The 14,452-nt window shown below is 40.7% G+C and overlaps 1 protein-coding gene across 1 annotated transcript in view; it reads right to left on the reverse strand.

Moving 5' to 3' along the window:
- LOC119169361 (putative G-protein coupled receptor No18) overlaps positions 1-14,452 on the reverse strand; it is a 104,039-nt gene that overhangs the window by 73,293 nt on the left and 16,294 nt on the right. The window contains exon 2 of the mRNA XM_075877317.1: positions 12,908-12,985. The gene's annotated coding sequence lies outside the window, so the exon portion shown is untranslated. The remainder of the gene's footprint in view (positions 1-12,907; positions 12,986-14,452) is intronic.

A 14,452-nucleotide genomic window follows, 5' to 3' on the forward strand; every position in this document is an offset into this window, starting at 1 on the left:
CCGTTACAACCGGGTCAACACCGTGCGCCCTGCAGCTGCATCGCATCCCATCAGGGTTTCCTTCAAGGGAGATGGTCCATAATTTTTTAAGTGTTTTTTTTTTACTATAGATGAATGCTATGAGCGACACCGACGTTTGGGGCAAAATTGAAAATTGGGGTTGTTTTTGTCATTCACAAAACTGTACATACTCTAATCACAAATAGGGCGATTGAGATGGGAGCTTAGAAACGACGCGTTAAGGGAAGTCATCGCGGATGCCTCAGTCTAGATGCATTACTGCATTTTATTAAAAACCCCAAGTGAACTTTTGTAGATGTAAAACGCGTAATATTGTAAAGGTTGGAATATGTGACTGACTATGACGTAGTGGATAGCATTCCTGGCATCCGTTGTCGTGGATCCAGAGGTCACGGGTACGACTCCTGATAACTGAACTTCTTTTCTTTCTCTTCTGATCGTGCGTATTTCTTTGACGTCATTTCCGTGACAGAAATACGTCATTGAAATCTTGTTGGGCCCGGGCACAGAATACTTTTGTGTTGAATAATGCCGAACTATCAAGTAATGAAGGCTTTTCTTACATCACTCTAGACATGATGACTAGTTCTGGCCTTCGCTGTCTAATGAATTGTCAGCATTTAGTTACAAATTAATTGCATTTTTCGTACTGGCTTGTGACAGTTGAGATAGAATGAGTTATTGCGGCAACCCTGTGAAATACAAAGTGAGTGGTATGATTGCGGCCGTGGCATAGCCACAATACGATAAACGTGAAATGTCTGATGGGCAGATGATGTGCTTTACATGGTTAAATGAGCTGGGCATAATTCGTTTGTCACTTGCCCTAAACGCGTAATATATATATATATATATATATATATATATACATATATATATATATATATATATATATATATATACATATATATATATATATATATATATATATATATATATATATATATATTTATATCGGACAAGTGGACTTAGGACAGTATTATAGCCTTTAGAAACTACAAAGCCCTTTGAACAAATGCTAGTGAAGAACATGTCACAAACGGTTCTGATTAAATGCGAGATATTGTAAGTGAGCTAGACATGTTAACATGGAGCGGCCAACAATTATTTGGCTCCAAAGTGATTAGAAACAGCTAATATACTGCTATCTGGAGTTCCACGTCTCAAACCACGATATGATTATGAGAGACGCCGTAATATAACTCTCCAGAAATTTTAATCATCCATTGTTTTTCAGTGTGCACTAACCTCATACAGTACGTTGGCCTCTACCAGAATGACTTTATGAAAACACGACTACTACGGCCAAGATGAAACCTGCGACATTCCGGTGAGCAGCCGAATAGCATAGCCACTGTTTCACCGAAGCGGGCAACAACAAGAGCTGAACGTTTTTCTTTGTATTATTCCACAGGAAACGAATGACGTTGGAATTAAAGGCATAGTGCAACTTTCAGTTCGCGAATGTTTCAAGAAACAGTTTCAAGATATGATTCTCGAAGGGTGAATACCCGACTCTTAAATGGCTGTTCTTGCTAAGAGTGTCCATCCCTAATGAGGAGGAGGGGGAAAGAACTCGGCTAGGCTCAGACCAAGGAAGTTTAGCTAAGACGTGTATGCTCACCACAGTTTTTTTTTTTTTGTCAAAGTTTTGTTTTCAGAGCACTTGCACATGAAGACATTTGAACTCCAAAAATGCTAAAAAACAATCAAGCATTACCTTCGAGTCACATCAAAAAAGGAAACATTGCGGAGCCACCTACGCGGAAAGTTTAGCGAGTACGAAACGTTTGCATTTACATTTGCGTGGGTCTCGACGCAGCGGTCTTTGCCCTTATAAGAAGCATTCCGTGTTGAGACAGAACTTTGAAACGGTTAAAAAATTTTTACAACTCGAAACACGCAAATTAGAAAAGTAGAAGTCACGAGAATATTTCGTTTTACTTTTGTGGCCACGGGGCAAGATTTGGTGGCAAGGCAAACTTCATTTGCCTGGGAAAATAGCAACTTCGTGTTATTCTTCTATGCTCTCTCTGACGCACCCGACTGCAAGATTGAGCTAAATTATTCGTAGCTGTATCTGCTTTCAGCAGCATGCATTTTTTTCCCGCAAAGCTCTACAAAAGAAGAGGGTGAAAGGAGCATTCCTGACTTCTTTAGGAATACGGCGTAAGATTTTCTCTCCATTACAATGCAATAATAGCGTATTTCAGCAATCGATTACTTTCTATAGGTATAAAGACAAGAGTCTTCAGAGAATACTAAGAAAAGCTAACAAGCAATATGCGGATAATATATATATATATATATATATATATATATATATATATATATATATATATATATATATATATAATATATATATGTATATATATATATATGATTATATATATATATATATATATATATATATATATATATATATATATATATATATATATATATATATATATATATATATATATATATATATATATATATATATATATATATATATATATATATCAAATTTTTTAGTTAAAAACGGATTATGAGTTTACGGCTCCTTTAGAGGTTCTATCTACTTTTGTTTAATTGTCTGTATTTGATAGCTGTCCATTTCCCGGGGCGCTGTATATGGCGTCACGAGTAATGATTCAATCACGGATAGTAACAGCATCTGGCGTTGTAATGTATAATTGTGAAAGTGTGATTGTATTTTTAAATACTGATTCGTCATGTATATCCTGAGCTCTGTGCATAGTGTATTTTTTTTCTAAACAACATTTGGCAATTCTTTAACATTTTTGTCGAATTGCAGACAGCACACTGCTCTCCAATATTTTATGAGGACTTTACTTGAAGTGGAGCATACTTCAATTGTTAGAAAATTTTGTAATGTGAATACGAAACGTCATGTTAAAAGTGCCCCTATACAACCAACAGAGGCTTGCCTGCCGACGCATGCACACCTACCGTTTTCACCTCGAGCGCTGTGAAAGGGCATTTCGAGAGATGGGCAGACAAGCCAACGAACGCGTTCGCTGTATACTCTGGCACCATTTCCACGCCACACCTAAATTTCAACGTCTAGGTAGTGGGGGGTTCTTTTGACAATTGAAGACAAATGGCGCATCTTCCTTTGCAATCTGTCATATAACACGAAGCTCAGCATTCGTTTAAAAAAAAGAAAACCACGAAAGCAGCAAGAAAAATGCCTGAATGATAAGGCACCTGTAAACAATTTGAACATCTTCCTACGCATTCCCAGCAAAATGTAGGTTGCAGCTGCCTCTTCATTCACGCGAGGGCTTTGAATAACGTCAAACAAGTCTTTCTTCTTCCTCAGTATGTTTCCCGCTTTCATATTTAAACGTGAGACATATCTAGCAACTCATTCAGTTTATTCTAAGAGTGCCATTGGTGGACCACGGAAATTAAAGACAGCAGAAGAAACGAATGAATTCAATGCTGGAGAAAAGAACATCGGCGTCTTGCTGAAATTGGTGATGTAACCGAGCACTGTGCTGTGGAGACCACAAGGAACTGTTACTGCCCTTACTGCAAATTAGCAATGAAACATACCCCCGCCCCCTTCGCCATCCTATTAGAATGTGCGGTGTTTGGTGCGGCTTCGCTGGACGCTCACGTGCACCCGGTGGGATGGCGAAAATACTTTAGGGGTGAAGCTCCTCAGAGCCAAGACTTTTCGTCGTCCGCGTCCGTTTCGGGGAGATTCGTGGATGCCAGGCGCAAAAAAAAAAAAAAACAAACAAGCACAGCATATCCCCGGGCTGCGTGTTGATGAATATGAGGAAGGCGAAGCGTCCATCCGTTCGTTCGTTCTTGCTTCCGTCCATCCGTCTGTGCGTCTATCCGTCTGTCAGAGCGTCTCTCCATGCGTCCGTCCCTGCTTTAGTGCATGCGTCCGACCATCCATGCGTGAATCCGTCCATCCATCCATTCGTCCATCCAGTGAACACTTCAAGTACCACCATCTTTTGATCACACATTCAGCATATAGAAGTACTGCCATCCAGCGGATATTACAAGGACTAAACGAGAGGTGGCACTCACGCACTTTCTTGCGGCCTGCACTTCGTGTCTACTTCCCACCTTTCACCGCCTCTAGTCCATGCATAGAGAAACTATGGTCCTTGGCTATATACTAGTTCACTATATTCATGACACTGCGGCCCAACCCTGACTAGGACATGCTAAAACCAAGGAGGTCACGCCCAGCGAATTTAATATGGCAACCCTTTCTGGTCAGATAATGCTCAAAGTGCGTCGTTTTGAAGCTAGTTTTTTTTAGTAAGCATCAAATTCAAGGCAACCTTTATTGGAGATTAAGTTACCAATACTCGTCTCTGTAAGTTATTTTATGAGAAACAACTTTCTTTTTATTTATGAATAATGTGCGCGGGTTTCCGCCTCAATCGAAAAGGGTGCGCGTGTGCCACTTCTCTAGTCCGGCCATGGAGGTGGCTACCTACTACTACTGCGACTACTACTACTACTACTACTACTACTACTACTACTACTACTACTACTACTACTACTACTACTACTACTACTACTACTACTACGTACTTCGCGGACGCATGACCCGTGGCTTAGGGAGCTTCGCCCCCGAAAGGTTTAGCAATAGGTTAATGTCCGTCATAATTGTCACAGAACAATATAAAACACCTAGAAGCACAAACACTCTGTACAAGTTAGACACTTCAAGGTACACATTAAGGACTTCAGGACCTATCTCTATCGTCGACGATCACTGTCTGCTGTCCTGGTGCTTAAAATTTCACAGCATATCCACGGAGTGAATGATGATGTGTGGGGCGAGGTGTCCATCCATGCGTCCGTTCGTCTACCTGTGCGTGCTTCCATACGTAAGTCCATCCGTGTAACCATGTGTGCTTCCATTCGTGCGGACGTCCGTGCTCCTGTCTGAGCGTCCGTCTATTCGTTCGTCCTTCTGTCTGTCCGTTCGTCTGACCATGTGACATCCGTCTGTCTGTCTCTCTGTCTGTCTGTTTGTCCATCCATCCGTCCGTCAACTATGCAAAATCGTTAACTGTACAAAAACTACTAAGTCTATCTAGTGATATTATTTCCAGAAACATATACACACAACGCCACTTATTGAGAAATTCATAAACTAGAGGTGGCTACATACTACTCCTACTACACATACCAAGAAGGAAACTACCCACATTCTAAGAAGCTGCGCCCCTGAAAACTGCTGCTGTAGTGGAAACGACTGTATGGGAATAAAAAAAAACAGTTAAAAAATAGGCCAGCATAAATTATAAATGTGACAGAACAATATGAAACACCTGCAAGCAACACCCTTTCATAAAAGCCGGGAACTTCAATTTAGACACTATGGACTTCAGGTTCGATCTTTTACATCGCCTCTTTATGGCACTTCATGCCGCTCATTTCACATTATATGGGGCAACGTTCAGGCAACATATGTGAGACAGAAAAAAGTTGGACAATACAGTATTAACTACCAAAATTGTGCCAGAACAATGTAAAACGCCGACAAACATAAACCATTCACACTAGGCGGCGACTTCAACGTGCACAATATAACGCCCCTACAACTCGTAAAAATACCACCACATGCTCTCCCCCTCACCACCTCCTCTCCGGCCCATGGCTTTTAAATGCGAAGCAGCATTTCTTAGCGAACTTCAGCAACAGCGAACGTTTCTATCTATCTATCTATCTATCTATCTATCTATCTATCTATCTATCTATCTATCTATCTATCTATCTATCTATCTATCTATCTATCTATCTATCTATCTATCTATCTATATATCTATCTATCTATTTGTCTATCTATCTATCTATCTATCTATCTATCTATCTATCTATCTATCTATCTATCTATCTATCTATCTATCTATCTATCTATCTATCTATCTATCTATCTATCTATCTATCTAGCCGACTACGACATTTAGCTCGCCTGGCTGTTGAAATAATTGTATTCATACCAAACTTGGTATTGCATAACATGACTGTATGAAGAACATATTTGAATAGTCATAACATGTAAATTATAATATGTATTTCATGAATGTTATGATTTACGTTTCATGGTCCTGCAGCTCTTGCGGTTGTTTCGTTCACATGGCATGTTGCAAAACTGGTATGGTGTGGCATGATTGCATGCCGCACACAAGCGACGTACCCTAACATGAAAATCATGACATGCGTGTCGTGTAACATCATGACTACATGCCACGCTCATGATGCGCTGACGGCTGTTTCGCTAGCGTCACATATACCAAATTTATTTTGACAGCATGGGAATTAATGACGAAGGTATGTGACTGGTGCAAACATGATAACCATGAGATTCATGTCATGGAACAACATGACTACATGCCACGCTCATGATGCGCTGGCGGCCGTTTCGCTAGCGTCTCATATACCGAATTCGGTATGACAGTACGTGAATGAATTACGAAGGTATGTGACTGGTGGAAATATGATGACCATGAGATTTATGTTACGTAACAACATGACTACATGCCACGCTCATGATGCGCTGGCGGGAAGCGGAGGGAGCGGCGCAGATCAAAAGAAAGCTTCACTTTTCAGAAGGTATAAGGGCTTTAACACATCATCAACTAAAAAACTGCGCAAAAATTTGACAAGAAAGAGAAAAGGCGCACACACACGCGAAGACTAGCCAATGAAAGTTTATTGAAGGATACACATATATACCTAGCAAAAAATATGACGCTAAAGATTAGAGTTTGGCGGTGAAATAATCTATCTCTAGTTGGTGTGAAGTCACCTAAGGCTTCGTAACACAGGGTCACTAGACTTGCGTATATGAAAAGCATGTTGCGAGGCCTTCGGGGACATTGCACCAACTAGAAATAGATTAGCTCACTGCCAACCTCTAATCTTTTACGTCATATTTTTTTTTTGCTAGGAATATATGTGTATCCTTCGATAAACTTTCACTTGCTAGTCTGTGCTTGTGTGTGTGTCGTTTCTGTTTCTTGTTGACTTTTCGCACAATATTGAGTTATGAATTACCAGATCACCCAGCGTTCAGCACTCTTACATTATGAATCTTAGGACCTAGATTAGGACCCACTCGTCATGATTGATTGATTGATATGTGGGTTGAACGTCCCAAAACCATCATATGAATATGAGAGACGCCGTAGTGGAGGGCTCCGGAAATTTCAGTGGAGGGCTCCGGAAATTTCGACCACCTGGGGTTATTAAAGTGCACCCAAATTTGAGCACACGGGCCTACAACATTTGTGCCTCCATCGGAAATGCGGCCACCGCAGCCGGGATTCGATTCCGCGACCTGCGGGTCAGCAGCCGAGTACCTTAGCTACTAGACAACCGCGGCAGGGTCACTCGTGATGATTAATTTTGTGAGGATGCGTGGATCTTTGTCTCTAATCCAGAGGTTCCATGACTTTTTAAAGGGACACTGAAGCACATAAAATAGCGAAGTTATGGTGCAATAGTACGTAGTTTTGTGCAGCGAACCAAAAAGAAAACAAGTAAAAAATTTGCCTAAACCATCGCAAAGAACTTTATTTTGCCAAAAAACAAGCCAGTGGCACCATGTCCAGCATCGCGAGTTTCACCACCGCCAGTGTTTGGTCGAAGCTCCATGGTTGCCATAACGTTCGGGACGGCGAGGACAGCTGACTGCGCTAGCCCGCAGGTGAAGTAGTGTTTATCTTTTGAAATCGGGCAGCTTCGTTTGAGTGGCGAACTATGGAAATCGCAACGTGTTCACCGTACAACGGTACACGTTCGAGCCGGTCGCCATTGTAAGCGATGACCGAGAAAGATGTCAGCACTGATGACGCGGCACAGAACAGCGAGTGCCAAGCAGCTGCCTTCACCCGCATCAGAAACATGGACTATTACGGATAAGATGCATGTCAGAGTTCATTTCACGTCAGTAAACTGATACGAGTGATACGTTCAACAGCCATGCATGTAAAATTTGATAAGGAACAGCCGCTTTTAGCCACGTAAGCACGGTCCGCACCACGCGCGTGCATCGTGCAGAAACATTAGCTGATTGATTGATACGTGGAATTTATTGTCCCAAAACCACCATATTATTATGAGAGAAGCCGTAGTGAAGGGGTCTGGAAATTTCGACCACCAGGGGTTCATTATCCCAAATCTGAGCACACGGGCCTACAGCATTTCTGCGCCCATCGGAAATGCAGCCGCCGAAGCGGGAATTCTATCCCGCGACCTGCGGGTCAGCAGCCGAGTACCTTATGTAGCACGTCTGCACAAATAAATCTCAGCATTGTAGCCATGACGAGCCTCATTCAGCACAGAGTAGATTGTAAGCAGCAGGACAATTTCGTACAGACCGAGTTTCTCAACAATAAATATAGAGGCATGAGCACTTCAGTGTCCTGCGGTACGTTCGCTTACATATTTCACATTCGAAAGTATTCACGGTTCATAAACCTGGCACACAGACAATGATAAAAATCGAGAAAGTCCTTATTTAGAACAAGTGCTGCTACGCGGACACATTTTAATACAATTTTGCTTAATGTGGTGGCATTCCGCAACGATCCAGTGTCACAGTAACAAATAAATGTTGTCTGAATCATCGTATAAGTTATTGTCGTATCAATGCATTCATTGTTCTGTATTTTATTCGATAAATATTGCCAGAGCTGAAATCGAAATAAAGCGCCCGTGTAGCAATGTCACCTTCATTGGCGATCAAGACTCACTCTGATAAATATTTCTAAAAGCGCGATGGCGAGCTGTTGCTGCAACAGGGAGATCATGGGTTACTGGTTCTCAAATCGAGCAAAACTACAATGAATTGTGTGTGCGTGACGGCTACAATCTGGTCGTTCCATGGAGATTCCAAATGAGCGTCCTGAAGGGAGAAGGCACAATGATCTGAGCACGGCTGTGGTAAGAGCGTACTCAACAACTACCTACGCGCTGCTATGGCACATAAGTACTTTTACAGCCTTGCTTCAGTTTTGTTTCGCGCGAAGGCAGCAAGTGGTGGGGACGGTGGTTCCTTCAGATTTTATTTTCTGTATAAGTGCGAAAACACAGAAGGATTTGCATCGCTGTTCAGTCGCATCCACTTGATCTTGAATCCCTGCGACTGCATGAAAGCCGTGCTTCGTACGTAGTCGCTCTCTTCGAAGTTCTTGGAGCACAGCACACTTTGTTTGTCTTGCGTCCGGTATGTTTAAAGTCTTTTACCTGCAGCGACAAATTTTGCAGCCATCTTCTGATTCCGAAAAAAAACTTGTGAAAAGCGACCTCATCGTGAAGGAAAGTGGCACGATGGCCATATGCCGCACAATAAATTGGTATCGCGAGTCCACTTAAAACCTGTATGGACAGATTTTGTGAACGTCGGATGGCGAAAATCCCTAATCAAAAGATGAGTACAGCGGAAAGCGAGAAAGTCTTACAAGCTGGTAGCAGATCGCAAGAGAAACATTGGCACAATCGAGAAGCAAACAGGCTGAGTTGCCAGGCGGTCCGGCTTGATCCCGAAGCTGACGTCATCGCCCCACATATATGCCTCTCCTGTGCTCCTCTTCTGCGTTTCACACGCGTCGGTAGAGAGGGAGGAGGAGGCGTGTTTCCTCGGTCAAAGTTTGCTCACTTGTAGCGTTGTTTTTTAATCAATAATTGCGAAAACACTTTCGTAGGCATGTTGTTAGAGGTGGTGAATACCGTATTAAAAAGTAATTTTTGAATACAAAACCGTTTCAGCGTCCCTTTAAGGCTTCTGCACAAAATGCGCTCCCAAAATGAGTGCAATGAGAATCAATATCGCTTCAAATATTACCTACCTTCAATAGTGATAAAGGTTATATAAAATAGCAGCCAATGTGCATTGGTAATGTGTAAATAAATCAAGTTTTCGCTATCCTCCGAGAGGCGAATTTCTAGTTCGAACAGTATAGCTCTATCAGACGTTCTCGTATCTTTAGTGCACTGTGTATTTCAACCGCGTTCGCTTTTCTCGAGGCATTGCGTGTCAAGTTTTCAGTAATGCACAGTTGAGTACCTACACCTATATGCGTTTCAGTGCTCTCCCATAGACGAGTACAAATTATTCGAAATAGTTGAAAACTATTTTTAACAAAGGAAGTTTTGGTAGTCCCCACGTTATACCGGGATAGCTTAACTCTCTTCACTAATTGTCGAAATAGTTGAACACTATTTTTAACAAAGGAAATTTTGATAGTCCCCACGTTATACCGGGATAGCTTAACTCTCTTCAATATTACAGTGCAGCGTTCTCCAATAGTCGTACGTTTTTTTTCCTAAATACGTTTGTCTTGTGTCGACAGTGTGGTAGGGGAAGCTTATTACATGTTTTCCCATTGTAGAGTCTCCATACAATCTCCAATTGTAATGAATATAAGACGTTTCAAAGTTGTGCTTAAGACATCACAGGCGACCCGTCGCTCTGCAATGATTCGTGTCTGCTTTTTAATGACCAGATAAGTATAGGCGAATATTTTGCTAATAATAAAAGCGAAAAAAAAAAACATTCTCCGCGGTAAATTGAAGCTACGACTTGTTTCGTCGAAGCCGTGATTGTGAATCAAGCGCTGCGCATAAAGGTTCTTAAGATACACAACGCGGTTCCTTGTGGCGCGTCCTAGATATTCGTCAAATAGGCGTTCGGCATTCAAATAGAAGCTTGAACTCTGGAGGAAATGTTCTCGAAACAATAAGTTGCCAAGGCAGTTCAGAAAAAACTGCGTCAACAATGACACAAATGAGAGAAAGCTGATGGCCAACTCGGGGCAACGTAAGATAATAAGATTAAATAGCACTACGTTGCAACAAAGGGAAGTGGCAGTAAAAACTCGTAGGCCCGTATTCACAAGCCAACCTTACTTGTATCTCTGATTTTTTTACCGTTCTGGTGATTTTATACGCATTAGGCGCATAAAAACAGAAAGCAGGACAAAATTTAACTGAGGTTGGTTTGTGGATGTATATATATTTAGAAAAAAAAATGTTTAACAATTTTGCGTACTTCGTACTCAACTATGGGAAAGCAGTGTGCCATCCCAATGCATACCTCAGTCCCAGTTTAAGAAGTTCACCGAAAGAAGAGAAAGATATGCATACGTAATGATAAGGATATGTTTGGGAACACGGAGCTTAGTACATGCTACAACAATGAAAGTATACAGTATAAGGCTTCGTGAGACTATTAATGGCCCATATTCCCGAAATCTTCTCAGCATATATCTATCCCCATATAGAATTTCTACATACCTGTTGTGTTTGTTCGAGTTTTTGCTTCTTTGTTTTCAAAACAATGAATATGAATAGGCAGTTGTGAGTTGATGCTGGTAGTGTCTGCTTTTTACGTGCACCGTTTTTATAGAGATTATTTTCAAATACCTTTACGGTATATTTAGGTAAATCATATTTACCTAAATATAATATACTTAGTTATTAATTACGTAACAATAATTACCTAAATAAAATATAGCAAAAGCTTCGACAGACTGGTTGGTAAAGCTTTCACTATGCTTTCGTACTTATGATTCGTCAGAAACTAAATCATTGACCTAACAGGCTTTATAACTATTGCTAGCACTTTTTCAGTATCCCTCAGTGCTTGTCTTTTCAAACTGCGTTCGACAAGCAAGTATTAGCAAGAACTTCTTGGCTTATACGTTTATTTTATGCGTTAATTTTAGGTTCACTGCTTTTAGCGGTGGGCAGAAAGTAGAGGCTAGTGTAGTCAACTTTTTTTTTTTTTGCTCATTGGGCTTGGCTGTGCTGAATAAGACGCACTCGGAACGGTGACGATAATTACATTTGAAGACTATTAGCATATGCAAATTCAATTTCTGATCTGGCGCTCAGCGCACTTTCAAGTACACGTTCAGTGTCTTCAAACGTGAACGAGAATTGGCAGGACTTTTGCGTTATTCGTGCGCTGTTCGGCTAAATCGAAATGTCATCCCTAAAATTGTGTGGGGTTCGGTGTGAGCATACGCGGTTTTTTATAATATGTGATTGGCTGCAAACAGTTTGTACTTAATATTAATAGAAAATTTGCTATTCACACTCACATTTTTAACGTTATAATATTTCTTGTTGTTTTACAGCGAAAGCTGTTATCAGGTAAGAACAAAAGGCACACGCTGTGTCTGCTGGCGCTGCCACTGGTGTCCGTAACCATTATCGCAAGAAACAAGAAAAACCTTAGTAAAATACAAACACTAAGAACACAATGATATTCGAACCCGAGTCCATTTTGTGCCAGCCCAGCATTTGACCACTGAGGCATGGCGGTGCTTAGACCTCGTTTCTAAACTAGCTTTAGGCATGTTTCTTGTCTGGAAAGCAATTGTATTATTATGAGTAATAGAGCGCTTTAGAACGTCAAAGAAACCACCAGGCGTCAAACCTATCAGAAAACATCTTCACCTATTAACTGTGGCGTATACCCACTTCAGGCATAATTCTTCATTGTCGTAAGCCACTTCATAAAAAAGTGGCACAAAATTCCGAGCAAGTGTTCAGCGCATACCAAATTCTCTGAAGAATGACGTAGGATAGCATAGTAAATGATGTCCTATTACACAAAAATTATTATTTATGACGCAGTGGGTACCCATCAAGTGTCCTTGTAGCAGTTAGCCAAAAAGTGTTTAAAAAAGCTCTGAAAGGCCGCTCACTCTTTTAGCTTTATTTGTGACTGTGTGGAGCATGCCGCGAAGGCATGACATTTCTTTTTTTTCCTCAATGTACTGAGGAATGTAGAATATTCATATAGAATACATGACTTTGCGTTGCAATGCTACTTTTCCTGACGCATGTTACGTGACATGTACTTAACGCATGGATGTGTGCTTACCTCAAATCAACTGGAATTCTTGATTAGATATATTTTGAAGCCTTGGAGGATCTTGTGTCGTGTAATCTTGTCTTGTACCTGCAAAAGGTAACAAGAACATGTCGGTCATATGAGCGTCTCGTGTCGAGAACTTAGCGATAAAGCATCTTTTGTGTAAATAAAAAAAACGTCGCATAATAAGGAAGTTACCGAGGTCGAAAAAGTGGGCAAACACAACAGTCATACGAGTCGGAGCTGAAATCACCATTGGCGTATGAGTGTCCTGGCTTGAAATTAGCGTATTCAAGTCTACAGAAGAGCACACGCTATTTTTTACAGGCTAAAACGAATGTTTGACAAAAAAGAGGAATTCTCTTTATAGTCCCCACTTTATGGATTGAAGGTGGATGCTGATCTTCTATAGGTGACAATTGAGTTCTGTTTTTCTATTTCTCTCTTGTCCTTAGCATACCGTCTCCTTTAGGCACCAGAACAACATTACCTCCGCCATAAAATGTCATCAAGTAAGCAAATGGTGCTACAACGCACAGGAATGAACGAACGAGACAGGGCGTTCAATCTAGGCCAAATGGGGAACTTCAGATATATATATATATATATATATATATATATATATATATATATATATATATATATATATATATATATATATACTTCATTTGAATGTGCGCTACTTACCCGTCTAGGAATACAGTAAACAACTGAGTGTTCATGTGACCTTTTTATTGTTTCTGAATGCTTTTGTTATGTATTTCACCATTTTTATTGTTTTTTATTATTATTAGTGTTTCTTCATAAGTTGCAAATACTGTATTTCGGGCAGAGCTTTTGTTGTCGTTTTTTGTGTTTTCTTTCAACTGTTGCCAGTTGTTATATGTTTTGCACTGTACTGTGGAAGAAATCGAAGTGGAAGGGTCAGGATGTGTTCTTTAATCATACATATGCGCCCCTCTCCTGTAAACTGTACTATTCAGTTGTCTAATTAGGTTAAGCGTGATTTTCTTGTAATATTCTAGATATGCAATAAATTATTCTGTGAGCATGTGTTCCCTTCGGCTACACCTGTGCTTGTTATCTTACATTTGTATACTTTCCCCCTGCATGGTCCTTTGTGACTGCAGTATACTGTAAATAAAATAAAAATAAAATAAATACCTTCTACTAGATAACCTGACCAAGAGCTGACGAAGTTTAAGTCTTGTTGGTTCCGCAACTTTATCTTGCATTAGTTTGAATGCATTCTTTATTTTTTGTATTTCTTTTTGCCGCGTGTTTGCGTGAAATGGCGGTGTCCTGTTATTTTCGCCTGCTTGACACGAAATCCGCTGACTGGTTGCTGCCTCCCCCTTCAAGTTGCTCGGAGGAGCCGTCAAAGATTAAGATCAGAAGAGGAGGAGCAAGGTTAACGTACTCGCTGGCCAGGTAGCTATTCTTTATCTGGCTTGAACTAGCGCCAATCGTAGTTGGACCACTTCAGGGAACACTCGAGCGTAAAATATTTAGCCTCTAAATTGGCTCTGTATGTAAAGTCGTACTCAATGTCAG

The sequence above is a fragment of the Rhipicephalus microplus genome, chromosome 2 (assembly GCF_043290135.1).
Source record: "Rhipicephalus microplus isolate Deutch F79 chromosome 2, USDA_Rmic, whole genome shotgun sequence".
NCBI classification, from domain to species: domain Eukaryota; kingdom Metazoa; phylum Arthropoda; class Arachnida; order Ixodida; family Ixodidae; genus Rhipicephalus; species Rhipicephalus microplus.